The sequence below is a fragment of the Schistocerca gregaria genome, chromosome 2 (genome assembly GCF_023897955.1).
Source record: "Schistocerca gregaria isolate iqSchGreg1 chromosome 2, iqSchGreg1.2, whole genome shotgun sequence".
Lineage (NCBI taxonomy): Eukaryota > Metazoa > Arthropoda > Insecta > Orthoptera > Acrididae > Schistocerca > Schistocerca gregaria.
In genome coordinates, this window is record NC_064921.1 from 779,326,162 (window position 1) to 779,341,108 (window position 14,947).

At 37.2% G+C, this 14,947-nt stretch overlaps 1 protein-coding gene across 5 annotated transcripts in view; it reads right to left on the minus strand.

Annotated features, from left to right (window-relative positions):
- Positions 1-14,372, minus strand: part of LOC126335028 (trehalase-like) — a 29,258-nt gene extending 14,886 nt beyond the window's left edge. Inside the window, exons 1-3 of one of the 5 annotated variants that reach the window (XM_049997872.1) lie at positions 13,987-14,189; positions 3,413-3,522; positions 2,300-2,382 (exon numbers count right to left, since the gene is read on the minus strand). The gene's annotated coding sequence lies outside the window, so the exon portion shown is untranslated. Of the gene's footprint in view, positions 1-2,166; positions 2,383-3,412; positions 3,523-13,986 lie in introns of all 5 variants that reach the window. The other 4 variants (XM_049997868.1, XM_049997873.1, XM_049997869.1 and 1 more) reach the window with 4 other exon arrangements.
- Between the last annotated feature and the right edge of the window lie 575 nt (positions 14,373-14,947).

Sequence of the window (14,947 nt, forward strand, 5' to 3'; positions counted from 1 at the left end):
TTTTTTTTTTTTTTTTAATTCTTGTTGGTTCTCATGTGCTGTTTGGGATGTTTTCCACATACACCTTTATATTGTTTCATGTTTTTCTCAATACACCATGAGTACCACTAATTATTTCATTATCTGCTCTGATTAGGTTTCAACATGACAAAGATGGTGTAAGCAGCATGGCTTTATTGAGATACAAATGATTCTGCAGCAAAAGATTCTCACGAACTTGCTATTGATCCATACACCCAAGGACAAAACTGCACTCTTCAAACAAACTTTTTAGTGTCTTCTCCCCCCATTTTGTACCAGCCTCGTGCATATTTCACATATGCTCACCTTTCTGTAAGAAACCAATTTTACTCCTACTTTCTTCTTCATTTTCCCCTTTTATTGAAGCTTTCAAGGTTTTTTAGTTTGTTATAAGCCTCCCCCCCTCACAAAAAATATTAAGTCCTTTTCTATATTTTTTTACCTGTTTGTTATCTGCAAGTATACACTGTTTTGAGTACCTGGTTTGTTAACTTTTCCACTCTGTAAGATTATTTCATTCACTGGTAATTTATTGTCTAAGCATGCTACAATCTGAGTGTAGTTTTATTCCTCCAAATAATTTGCATGAACTTTAACGTAACACTGCCTTGGGCTAGAAATGAGTAAAAGGCAATAAAACAAAGATGTTTCCTAAGTGTCATAAGGTGCGTTTTTCTATAGTGTTTAGGCATATATTTGGAATTTCCTGGTTGATGGAGCCAACACAAACAAATACTCCACATCTCTTGTTTTACACATTACCCATTATCATTACCATTGGACAACATCTGTGTTTCTCATTACAAATCAAATACTTCAAAGATGGAATTTCATGTTCTTATTCAAAAGAGCTGTCGCATATCAGTTTAATGGCATATTCTGTTCAGTGATGTGTGTTCACGAAGACAATAAAACACAAAAAAATAACCAGTACTCCAAGAGGGACTGAGTACTGTTACCATATGACGGTACAGACAGAGCAGCGCCTGTTGGCACACAAGGGAGTGGGGTGCAAGTATGGGAATGAAGCTGTGGCAAACACACATTCATTAATCTTTAAATGCTTGTTGTCACTAACTGTATTACAAACTAATTGAGAACAAGGCATATTAATAACATGTCGAACAAAAAACTTCCTGGCAGATTGAAACTGTGTGCCGGACCAAGACTCGAACTCTCGACCTCCGCCTTTCGCAGGCAAGTGCTCTACCTACATCTCATTCTGGATGTCGAATACAGTTCAACACATTTTGCAGATCAGTGAGTTCCAATTTCCATGTCCCTTTACTATGCTTTGTGATTTAAAAATAAAGCCAACCAGCTAGCAAGTTCTTAAGCACTTGTACTAGTGATATACATCTGTTTGTCACATCTGCCAAGCTGAATTTGCTCCATCTCACATGCTGGATGGCACCACACTGTCCAATTGTTATTGCCTTTCCATGTTAACGGTACTGGCTATTCTTCGGCTTTCACTCCCTCTTTTAAGACATACCTTTTAACCCATTGTTGCACCAGATTAAACTTGGCTCACTATCAGATGTACATATCATGGTTCATCTTTTTTTAAAGGAAAAAGAAAGAATAGTCTGTGGTAAGAAAAAAAGGCAAAATTTTCTGCTGACTCTGGGTTTCCCATGAAACACATGATTAGCAGTTTTTGTTTGGGGTGACTCCATTACCACATAGCAAGAACTTGCTAAAACACAGGAGAAAAAGTGTCTGATAACTCGAGAAACACACAGTAAAAAAAACATATGTTACAAGAGTAATTTATTTCGAAGTGAGAGTAATAAAATCAGTTCGCTAACTTATTACAGTACTAGCTTAACTTATAGTAAGCATGGTACATCTGCTCACTTTGCTGGGAAAGTTACAGGTTATGCAGTATAAAATTCCTCACTATTGTAAAGTGGAACTTGATAACCAAGTAGTTTCTTCTGTATTTCTTTTTTTCCTTCTCAGGGAATGTTGCAGGGGTATTGTCTATCTCTGCACTGTTTAAAACTTGTCAATTTTGTGAGTGAATATTTATCTTTGTCTTCCACATATGAATGACAAAAATATAAATTGATAAAAACAGTAAGAAACATAGGAAGTGAGGTGGAATTTTAATAATTAATTTTAATTACAATTAACACCAACTTTGAGCTGAAGATGGAAGCAAACAGCCAACCCTCTGGAGATGCTGGAAGCTGAAAATTTGTTTCTACCATTTCTTCAATGGCATTATTCTGACATTTTAACCAAGGTACACCAACACATCAGAGGCACTAACCGATTCCAACACTGGTGACGATGGATGAAGTCCAAGCCATTGCTGTCGTCTAGAAGGTAACTGCTGGCCTCAGCATCACCGACCTACAATGAACCTACCTTGAAACACTGTTCAAGTTCATGCGGATAGCACCATCAGAAAATTCTGAGCCATCACACTTTAACAAGTGAAGAAAGAACAAATGTTGATTGCTAACTGAGAAATAGTACAACTATAGCTGTCACTTTATGTAATTAGTTGAAAGGGCAATTTGCCACACAAAGTGCCAATTTAATGTGCTTTAGTGATGTAACTTTTTGTCTGTTTTGTTCACAAAACATTTAAATACAGGGTCAGTTTCACATAAAAGTTGTACTGAAATTTTAAATGTTTTACATACACCATTTTCAAGTGTGGAATACAAACAATGGAATGAGTAAACAACCACTCTATAGTGGACAATGGGGATTGGTGAATGTGCAAATAAACAAGAACTTCGGCATTCGCAAGATGAACAATTAACTCAAAAAGTCCTTTTTTATTTGCCTATGCTCTGCTCGACTTGTCCACTATATGGTGAATTATCATCTTCACTCTTTCCATTCTCAGTATGTAATGTATTAGACAAAACTGACAAGCTATAAAATTTATTTTACACAATATACCACAGGTACATCAGGACAGGATGACTATCTTAATTTAAAATGAATTTCATTCATTAATAGTTTCATTTCATGTAGTTTTTTACTTAAACTCAGATGTATAGCAACTTTTAAATTAAAACAATCAACACTACAGCAAGCAACATCTGTGTAATTTATTAAAACATCTTACAAAATTTTTTAACATACAATTGTATGAATCTTAGATCAAATTCTGGCACACAGAATGGAGGACAAAGTTACATTTCAAAGTTATCAATATCAATAATATTCTATCTGTGTACTACTGCATGTGGGGTATGTTTTAAAGTGGAGCATTGAGACACAAATTTTACACTGAAATATTGAGTTTGACTCTTTCTTTGTTTCTATGGTGATAAGCAGATTCCATCTGAATTTAGTCTTTTACAAAATATGTGAACCTTTACTAAAATCCAAATATGTTCTGCTAAGCTTTATAAGTTTAACTTACCGTGCAAAAATTAACAGGAAAACTAAAGTTACTTATTCTGTCTTATTGACACCTATGCTTCCAAGTTCAAGCAGATATTCGTCAGAGTTCGGGAGAGTCTTTTCCTCCGCCTGCAAGAGAAACTAGTATTATACTCCTGAGCGAGGAGGGGGGAAGTGGAAATTTTGTATTTCTGACTCAAAATCAAAAAATTATGTTAACTGAAGAAATATGTACTCCATATCATCTAAGCCCTAAGATTCCTCATACCACATTTGGTTATGTAAATTAATACTCTCGTTAATCTGACCATCAGTAGTCTGGCCCACATCCAGCCTCTAGACACTCAATCAAAAAGACACATACCAAAATGAATTCTAAAGTGCAACAATTTTGTCAGTTAATCACAATGTTAGACAATGCTTTTCATGTTTGAAATAGTGGCTTTCTTTACAGTTCAGTATCACTGTTTCTAAAAGGAAACACTTTATGCAAGACCTCAAGCAGAAAATCTAAACAGATGCAAGTTTAACTGGAGTTCTTTACAGAAAGCCAATGCTGCCGAGTATAATGTTGGGTGAGCAACTATTTATAGCCAAACTTTTAATCAAAGTGTACAGGAACATTATGATGATGTGCACCTCAACAGGTATGGGAAGGGGAGGTTGGCAAAGCTTATAGGTGACAGCACAGGTGGGGTTGGTGGGATCACTCATGGGAAAATTCCTGCAATAGTTGGTGTTAGAGCCGCACGTTGTTTTAGATTGAAGTCAGCTGATCGGTATTCCTGCTTAAGGGAAGTCTCTCTAACAAAGGAACCACTTTTGGCAAAGCTTAGGTATCCGAGTAATGAGGGAATTAGTATATTTCATCAAAATATACAAGGTATTAGAGATAAAGTTAGTGAACTGCTTATAGATGTTGACTCTGAAATTATTGGTATATCTGAACACTTCTTAAATAAGGAGATAATTCAGAGGCTTCCTTTACCAAGATACAGGTTGGCTGGCAGCTTTTCGAGGAGCTCTTTGCGGTGTGGGGGAGTAGCCATGCGTGTGATAAACAGCATCCCATTTGACTCAATTGATGTTTCAAAGTACTGCACTGAAAATGTGTCAATGTTGTGCAGGTGTGGTTAAATTAAACAGAGCTAAACTTCTAACTGTCGTTATTTATAGATCCCCAGATTCCAATTTCACAACATTTTTGCTAAAGCTAGAGGAGGTTCTTGGTTCACTTTATAGGAAATACAAAAAGTTAGTTATATGTGGTGACTTCAATATTAATTGTATAAGTGATTGCACAAGGAAGATAATGTTGGTAGACCACCTTAATTCATATAATCTTATGCAAACCGTATTCTTTCCAACGAGAGTGCAAGGGAACAGTAGAACAACCATAGACAACATTTCTGTTCATTCCTCATTACTAGAAGGGCATTCTGTTAGAAAAAAAGGTGAATGGCCTTTCAGATCATGATGCACAAATTTCAACTCTAAAAGATTTTTGTGCTGCAACACGTGTTAAATGTAGTCATCAGCTGTTTAGGAAAGCTGATCTAGTTGCTGTAGAGACCTTTGTAAACCTTATCAAGGAACAAGAATGGCAAGATGTTTATAGCACTGATACAGTGGACGATAAATATAATGCTTTTCTCAAGACTTTTCTCGTGCTCTTTGAAAGTTGCTTTCCGTTAGAACGTTCAAAACAGTGTACTAGCACAAACAGGCAGCCTGGGTGGCTGACTAGAGGGATAAGAATATCTTGTAGAGATGGGTGGCTGACTAGAGGGATAAGAATATCTTGTAGAACAAAGTGGCAATTATATCAAAACGCTAGAAACAGTCAAAATCTAAATGCAGCAGCCCATTACAAACAGTATTGTAAGGTGCTTAAAAATGTTATTAGGAAGGCAAAAAGTATGTGGTGTGCAGATAGAATAGCTAAGTCTCAGGATAAAATTAAAACCATATGGTCAGTTGTAAAGGAAGTGGCTGGTCTGCAGACAGGTCGAGGATATAGAATCAGTGTATAGTGGGAATGTCCATGTTACTGATAAGTCACATATATGTACAGTATTTAATAATCACTTTCTGAATATAGCAGGTGAACTAAATAGAAACATAGTCCAAACAGGGAATCATATAGTGCTCTTAGAAAAAAGTGTTCCGAGACTGTTACCTGAAATGCTCCTCCATGATACTGACAAGAGGGAGATTGAGTTAATAATTAAATCACTGAAGACCAAGAACTCTCATGGATACGACGGGGTATCTAGCAGAATACTGAAGTATTGTTCTATGTATGTTAGCCCAGTACTTAGCCATACCTGTAACTTTCCCTTTAGGAGTGGTCAGTTTCCTGACCGATTAAAGTACTCTGAAGTGAAGCCACTTTATAAAAAGGGAGACAGGGATAACATTGACAATTATAGTCCTATTTCTATGCCATCGATGTTTGCTATAGTTATCGAGAAGGTTGTATATACAAGGTTACTGGAGCATTTAAATTCACATAATTTGCTGTCAAATGTTCAGTTTGGTTTTAGAAATGGTTTAACAACTGAAAATGCTACATTCTCTTTTCTCTGTGAGGTTTTGGACGGATTAAATAAAAGGTTGCGAACGCTACGTGTTTTCTTTGATTTAACGAAGGCTTTTGACTGTGTTGACCACAAAATATTACTGCAGAAGTTGGACCATTATGGAGTAAGGGGAGTAGCTTACAGTTGGTTCACCTCTTACTTTAAGAGCAGAAAGCAGAAGGTAATTCTCTGCAATATTGAGAGTGGTAGTGATGTTCAGTCCCAATGGGGCACTGTTAAGTGGGGCATTCCCCAAGGGTCGGTGCTGGGGGCCACTGCTGTTTCTTATTTATATAAATGATATGCCTTCTAGTATTATAGGTGATTCAAAAATATTTCTGTTTGCTGATGACACCAGCTTGATAGTGGAGGATCTTGTGTGTAATATTGAAACAGTATCAATTAATGTAGTTCATGAAATAAGTTCATGGCTTGTGGAAAATAATTTGATGCTAAATCACAGTAAGACTCAGTTTTTACAGTTTCTAACTCACAATTCAACAAGAACCGATATTTGGATCAGACAGAATGGGCATATTATAAGCGAGATGGAACAGTTCAAGTTCCTAGGCGATCGGATAGATAGTAATCTGTTGTGGAAAGCCAATGTCCAGGATCTTGTTCAGAAACTAAATGCTGCTTTATTTACCATTAGAACAGTATCTGAAATAAGTGACACTTCAACACGAAAAGTAGTCTACTTCGTATATTTTCATATGCTTATGTCATATGGCATTATTTTTTGGGGTAATTCTTCCGATTCAAAAAGGGTATTTTTGGCTCAAAAACAGGCTGTTCAAGCTATATGTGGTGTAAGTTCGAGAACCTCTTGTCGACCCCTATTCAATAGTCTGGGAATTCTGACATTTCCCTCACAGTATATATTTTCTTTAATGTCGTTTGTTGTTAGCAATATTAGCCTATTCCCAAGAGTCAGCAGCCTTCAATCAGTTAATACTAGGCAGAAATCCAATCTGCATGTGGAATGCACTTCCTTGACTCTTGTGCAGAAAGGAGTGAAGTATTCTGCTGCATCCATCTTCAATAAGCGACCACAAGAACTCAAAAATCATAGCAGTAGCCCAAACTCTTAAGTCTAAACTGAAGAGTTTACTCATGGCTCACTCCTCCTGTGAGGAGCTCCTGGAAGAGCTAAAAAATTAAGCAAATTCCAGTGTTACATTGTTGATTTTCTTTATTTAATTTTACGACTTGTCACATGAATATGTTTTTTTTATATTTCATTTTATCTGTTTCTAATATCGTGTTATAATTTCATGTATTGACTTGTTCCATGACCATGGAGACTTCTCCTTAATTTGGTCCCATGGAACAAAAAATAAATAAATAAAGCTACAGGAGGAGAGAACTTGACATTATCTCACACTGCTGGTGCTGAAGCTGCACACATCTTCCAGGAATACACTATGCAACAATCTGAAAAATGCAGTACCTATGTAATGCTGGTAAAGCCACTGTGTGATAAAGCATACTGCCATTGCATATCATTACTGCAGAAACTAAAAATTTTGGACATTTTTCATAGTGAGCGATACTACTGTACATGTACACACTTAAAGATAAATTTTCTATGAAAATCAATGCATCTTAGGATTTAATACAGTATAATCCCGATGCATTTACACTGAATTTAAGACACTTAATAACCTGGCACTTCCACTAAACTGGCACATATATGTACAAGGAATCAGCAGATTAGCAAAAGTCTAGTGTATTAAAATATGTTATAAGGACATACAAAAGATTTCACTCGACCAAAGGAATCTCCCTTTCACAGAACCTGTACTGTGTAAGGGATTTCTATAATTCTGTAGTGCTTTCATTGGAAATCCTGGAAACATAGCGTACTGTCCCATTCTTTCTATACATTGACCAAATCAGATCATGTGACAAAAACTTTCCTTTTTTTCCATTACTCTTGTCTTCATTTGTTGCCTTTCCATTTCTTCCCCAGATTTCTTATCTTTTTGCCTTGAAAGCTTCCTAAATTTTGCACTTTATTCTTACAAAAGTTTATGTTATTTCCAATTCTTTGATACTTTTCTTTCTAGTTCTTTCCTTATTTCTGTAACCAATAATATCATTGACTTATTTTTCCAGAAATACAAGAATCTTTGTGTTGTTTATCCATTCCACTCATTCAATGGGGATGTCCAAAGATTAAAATACACTTTGCCATTGTGATATTTCCTGCATATCTTGGTAAAGCTTCTCATTACTTTTCATTTTCCAGTTCTCATTGTTCATACTGCATAAATTATTTTTATAGTAACCCAACATTCAAGTATCTCCTCTGTCCAGCTCATAAGTCATTGTTCAGCATTCACTGCATATTAACATGCCATTATCACCCCCTGCATATTAACATGCCATTATCACCCCCTGTGGATAGTGCTTCAGCTATACTAATTTTGTTTCATTTGTTTGATGCTACTCCCCATGCTAGGTTATCCTAGGCAAGCCTTTTCATCTCTGCTACCTACATTCACCTGAACCTGCCCTTTTCTTGTCATCAGTATCAGTCTTCTCACTGATTTGATGCTTTCTGTACACAAAACTCTGGTCTCCCTCTATACTTTTCAACACGCCCCCCCTCCAAACTTCCTTCAAAACCAAATTTACTATTCCTTCATAGTTCATGATGCATCCACAATGGAGCAACAAGTGAAATTTTTTATTGGATTGAGTAATTCTTGGTAGGGTGGCTGAAGTACGTTATTTTAGACTAAGAGTCGATAACAGATGAAGCTACTTCAGGTGTCCCCAAGAGTAATGTGTTGAGCCCCTGCTGTTCACACCGTGCACTAACAACCTTGCAGCTGATATTAATAATACTCTGACTTTTCACAGATGATGCAGTTATCTACTCTGAAGTACTATCTGAGAAAACTAGCCAAACTTTGCGTCATCGCTTAATTAAATTCAAAAACTCCTTGTCTTTCTGTCTATTTGAACCTCTTCTGCTTTCACTATCTCATCCTTTAAAAAGCTAACCACCCCCCCCCTTTTTCGCCCTCCACATTTCAGGTAATTTATGTTCAATGCTCCCTTTAAAACTTTGAATCACTTCTGGTTCTTTTACCCTAGCCACATTGCATTTTTCTGTAAATTCTTCAGTTTCAGACCGTAATCAATTATGGTCAGAGTCCACATCTGCCCCTGTAAATCTTTAGCAGTCTAAAATTGGATTTGAAACCTGTGTCTTATCATACAATATATTAAAAACCTTTTGGTATCTCTTCCACTTATATTTTATGGTTCTTAAATCAAGTACTGGCAAAGACTAAATCATGCTACATGCAAAATTCTACCAATCACCTTCTCTTTTGATTCCTTTCTCCTAGGGCACTTTTTGAAATTCTCCCTTTCCATCTACTGAATTTTACTCCCTTGTCACAATTAAATGCTCCTTCTCTCTTAACAAACTGACCCATTTATTTTATATTATACAATTTTTCAACCTCCGTAGAGATAATAAGCACCACTTTCGTAGGTTTTGGCTTCTGTAACCATAACACATTCATTATTCTGCATACAAGTAATTCACCTGCATTCCAGTTTTCTTAACCATTATTAGTCCTACACCTGGCATTATGCCTATTTGATTTTGTGATAACTCTGTCTTCATCAGGCCATAAATCTCGTCTCTATAACTTCAATTCATACTATCACTAGAATGTTTCCTTTCTAAATTCTCTAAGCAACATACAAATCTAACATTCCACAATCAGAACCTTATCAGTACGCCCCACCTACATATTTGAAGGGAGGACCATTTTACTTCCAGAATGTTTTACCCAACAATATATCTTTAAGTCACATAGCAGAGCTGTATATCACCACATAATATAACAACAGTAGTTTTCCTTAGCTTTCAGCCATTCGCACTACTGACATAAGACAAGATCACACAATTATCTAGACTGCTGCCCCTCTTCAGGAACCATATGTTCACCTGCCAACTCTACAGGTATTTTTCTATGTTGTACCTATGGTTTGACTATTTGTATTACTGAGGCACACAATCCACTCTGCTGCCATTATCTCTACCTGATCTACCATAATATACTGGAAATCAGGAAATGGAGGAGTTGGAGTTATTTTGCACAGAGAGCTTCAAGAAGAGGTATGTGAAGTCAGCAGAGTAAATGACAGGATCAGGTATATTAAGATGATGTTTGGCGGAGAAATGGTAACAGTGCTGACAGACTATGCACCCCAAGCAGGATGTTCAGAGGATGAGAAGGAAAATTTTTGGAGAGATTTGGATGGAGTAATGGTCGGTGAATGAAAGCGTGATAGTCGGAGGGGATCTAAATGATCATGTTGGCAGAAGGAAAGGTAGGGAAGAGAGGTGGCATGGAGGATGGAGGTATGGCAAAAGAAATGAGGAAGGGAAAAAGATAGTGAAGTTTGCAGTGGCTTTTGATCTATGATTATGAATACCTACTTCCAAAGAAAAAGAGAAAAACTAATAACATACAGGAGCGGCGAAAATAAAAGTCAAATTGATTACATATTATGTAGAAGGAAAAATAGTGGGGAGGTGCAAAATACTAAGGTCATATGTGGTGAAGCAATAGCAACACAACATAAGTTTATTGTAGCGGATTGTGAGAAAAGACAGAGGCACATAAATCAATGTGAAAGGAAAATTACGTGGTGGAGATTAAAGGATAAAAATTTGAGAGAGGAGTTTAGTGAAAAAGTACTGGGAAAGGTAAAATTGGCAGAGTGTGCAGGAGTAGTGGAAAATAAATAGTACTGTTATAACGAAGACCGGGGAGGAAGTGTTTGGGTTAACATCTTGGAGAGGGGTGCCAAAAGATAAGGAAGCATGGTGGTGGAATGAAGAGGTGCAGAAGGTTGTGAAGGAAAAAGACGCTAAGAGCAAGTGGGATATGTCCGGAAGTGCTGAGGATGGGCAAGCATACAAAAGTGCAAAGGAGGAGGCAAAACGAGCCATGGCTAAAGCTAAAGCTTAATCAGTAAGGGAGGCATACGAACAACTACAGAAAAATCAGGAGATAGAAAACTGATACAGACAGGCAAATCAAGAGATAAAGCTTCTAAGGATCTAACAGCAATAAAACAAATGAAAGATGAAACGGGAATAATTCTGAATGACCATAGAAAAATAATCCAAAGGTGGTTGAATTATTTTGAGAAATTGCTGAATGAAAAAAATTTAAGCGTTGAAACTGAGGAAGGAGGGGCAATTGAAGGATTAACAATGGATATAAGTAGAGATGAAGTCGAACGGGCAGTTGAAAAATGGGAAGGCAGTTGGCACAGATCAGATCCCCGTTGAGGTATGGGAGTGTCTTGGTAAAAAGGGGAGAGCTCCTTTGGGATTTAATGAAGAAAATTTGGTGACAGGAGGAGATGTCAGACGCGTGGAGAACTAGTGTACTGATTCCAATATTTAAGGGGAAAGGTGATGTGCAGGACTGCAGTAACTATAGAGGTATTAAACTGATGGCACACACAATGAAATTTGGGAAAGAGTTATAGAAGCAAGATTACGGAAGGAGACTGTGGTGTGTGAAGAACAGTTTGGGTTAATGCCTGGCAGAGGAACAACTGATGCTATACATGCTTTAAGGTGGATAGTTGAGAGACACGGGGAGCTACAAGCCGATCTACATATGGCTTTCACTGATTTAGAGAAAACATATGAAAGAGTCCCAAAAGACGAAATATGGAGAAGCATGAGTGAGCAGTGTGTGCCAGCGAAGTGTGTGCGGTTAGTGTAGGAAACGTACAGAGGAGCAATGACACAGGTGAGAAGTAGTGTGGGAATGACAAAGGAGTTTCCAGTAAAAGTAGGGTTACATCAAGGGTCTGCACTTAGTCCCTACCTCTTTGACCTGATTATGGATGTGCTGGTAAAAGATGTGAAGAAGGAAGCGCCGTGGAATATGATGTTTGCGGATAATGTGGTTCTTTGCGAGCAGAGCATTGACAGACTTGAGGAAAAGCTGGAGGAATGGAGGAAGGCACTAGAAGAAAGAGGGATGAAAATTAGCAGGACAAAGTCAGAATATTTAGCACTGAAAGATGTGCAGATGAGGTCTTGCAAGATCCAGGATGATGAGCTGAAATCGATCTGCAAATTTAAATACCTGGGGTCGTACATACAGAGGGATACAGGACTGGAAAGCGAGATACAACACTGAATAAATTGGGGTTGGAACAACTGGAGGAAAATGAGTGGAGTGTTGTGTGACAAGAAGGTGAGCATTGGGTTGAAAGGGAAAGTGTACAAGTCAGTAATAAGGCCTGCTATGATATATGGGGCAGAGACATGGGCAATCACAGTAGCCCAGGAAAAGAAGATGGAAGCAGCAGAAATGAGGATGCTGAGGTGGATGTGTGGGTTAACAAGGAAGGACAGGATTAGAAATGAATTTGTTAGAGGAGCTGTGAAAGTGGGACCCATGGGGAAAAAGATACAAGAGAGCAGACTAAGGTGGTGTGGGGGAAGAGTATATCGGAAACAAAGTTGAAGATACAAAGATTGAAGGAGCGAGAAGGAGAGGAAGACTGAAGATGAGAAGGAAGGATAAGATATCCGGGGACCTAAGGGAAAAAGGATGGAAGAAGGAAGAGACAATGGATAGAGTATTATGGAGGAGAAGGATCCAGAAAAGCAACGCCGACCCTACATGACATGGGACAAGGCGACGATAAAGAAGGATCTACCATAATATACTGCTGATTGAGATAGAATTAACCTAATATTTCCAAATATTAGAATCTTTTTCAGCACATACGCACTAGCAGGAAGAAGAGAAATTTCAGTGGTATAACCTAACACTATCTTCTAAAAGGAAAACACGGTAACTTTGTGTGAAGCTTGTGCAGTTCTGCACGAGAATATATGGTTGACAGTAGAATAAGCAGTAAATGGAGCGTGTAAATGAGAAAGTTTGGAGTATGTATACTGACAAGGGCTTTAACTGTAATATCAGATATTACAAATTTGCCACTAAGTAAAGAGGTTTTTACTCGGAAGGAGATGAATGTTTCTCATTATCAAAACCCAAGTAAGTTGGTTTACGTAGTATACTCCTATTTATAAATGTCATGGAATAATGTCCTGGAACAATTCTCCAATTAGAAGTAAGTGATCTATTGCACAAAAATGTGAAAAACTATTATACGTGAGCCATATACTCAACACTCTAGTACACATTGTTTACACAGCTAGACATCACCTGAAAGCTTCAGCACACACTAACCCCCATTCATAAATTGTCACAAGCAAACCTAGAATGTGAGAACAATTGCATTCACAAATCTCACCATAAAACATATGGGAGTCCTCCTCTACATGTAGCACACTCTGATAGAGAAAGCCAAAAACTACGCAGCCAGGAAGGTTACATTGAAGATAGTAATGGAGATTTACAGATAAATTAAGATGCGCATTTCCATTAATTATTTTAAATTGTCCAAATGCAAAGCCCCGCACGGTGGCCATGTAATAATATACTCAAGTGAGAAATTTTTATTTGTGTAAACAAAAATTATTATGGTGACCAAATGCACCATGAAAATGAGACTAGCTCACAAATTCGACTCTTAAGCACCATCAGAATTTATCGTCCGTTCTCCATCAGCTATCAGTTTAGAGGATAGCAAGAGAACTGAATTAAATACAGATAATTTGAGACACAAAATTACTGGAAAACTGGACATAAAAATGATGTTACGATCAGAAAACGAAACCAGCACGTACAGTAATGATGACAGACTTTGAGAAACATGTTTGATCAAAACTAGCACCTCGTTATTTAATTTATTCGTTTTTTTTTCTTTTTGCAAAACACACAAGTGACAGTCCCTTCAAGTACTGAAAAATAGGAACGGGATGAATGAAGCAGCTGTGAGGCAACTTCTACAACAATGACATTAATATATAACTAGTAAAACTTAAATGACATCTTACAATAATACATGTTACTTCATCTTAAGATACACTTACGTCAGCGTTAACGACGAATGATTACAAACACGAAAGAATCGTGCATAAAACAACTGCGATTGATCCTACGCACTCTCGCGTAGTGACAGTGTCAAAGACAAATACCGCAAATACCTTCACATGCGATGTCGCTGCAGATCTTGCGACACTTCTGCAAAATGCAAAATCTTCGTATACAGCTATCTTTGAATCATGAAAGCTATCCGTGTATAATCGAAACTTTCGACTATCGATAAAAAAGTGACCTTTTATCTTCTTTATTTTTTATTTTCATTTAATTGGAATACGTTGTCAGGAACCGAATTATTTTACTTCCTGCCTTTCCAACTGTTTTATTGTCTCTCTCCTGCACTGTATGATTCCCTCGCAGCACAGAACATGAAGATCGAGACTTCTATATGATTTCACGCAAGCTAAAAGGGAAAATAAAAATTCAGCATTGTCTTGGTGTCGTTATCTTAGACCAATGAAACTTGACAGGGATACACAATACTGCATAGAGGAAAAATTTTGTATTTTGTAACACCACCACAAGAAATAAATGGTAACAGAAAGTAAATGACAGAAAATTCTCTTTCTCTCTGAAAGACATGCATGTTAACGCGATTAAAAGGTGCGCAGCGGTCAAGTGAACTCTCATAGACTATCTTCAAAAAATGTAGGATCTCAGTTTTTCTGTATACTGTGCCACATAGTTAGGGACAATAGCAAACAGGTAGCATCTATATTAGGAATAATTTATTCATGTGAACTGAGGAAATTTAAAACCAAGTCGTCATTAGAATACAAATTTATGTCCGATTAGCAACTAAATGATATATAAACACAAAAATATCGTGATATGAAAAGAATGGTAGGTAAATGTGGTAAAGGCACAATTGCAGTAACCCTGGTCAAATACTTTCAAAAGTTTGAAAGTTAGGAGATAGAGAAAAAAACCAAGTTTAATAAGTAGGCCTAA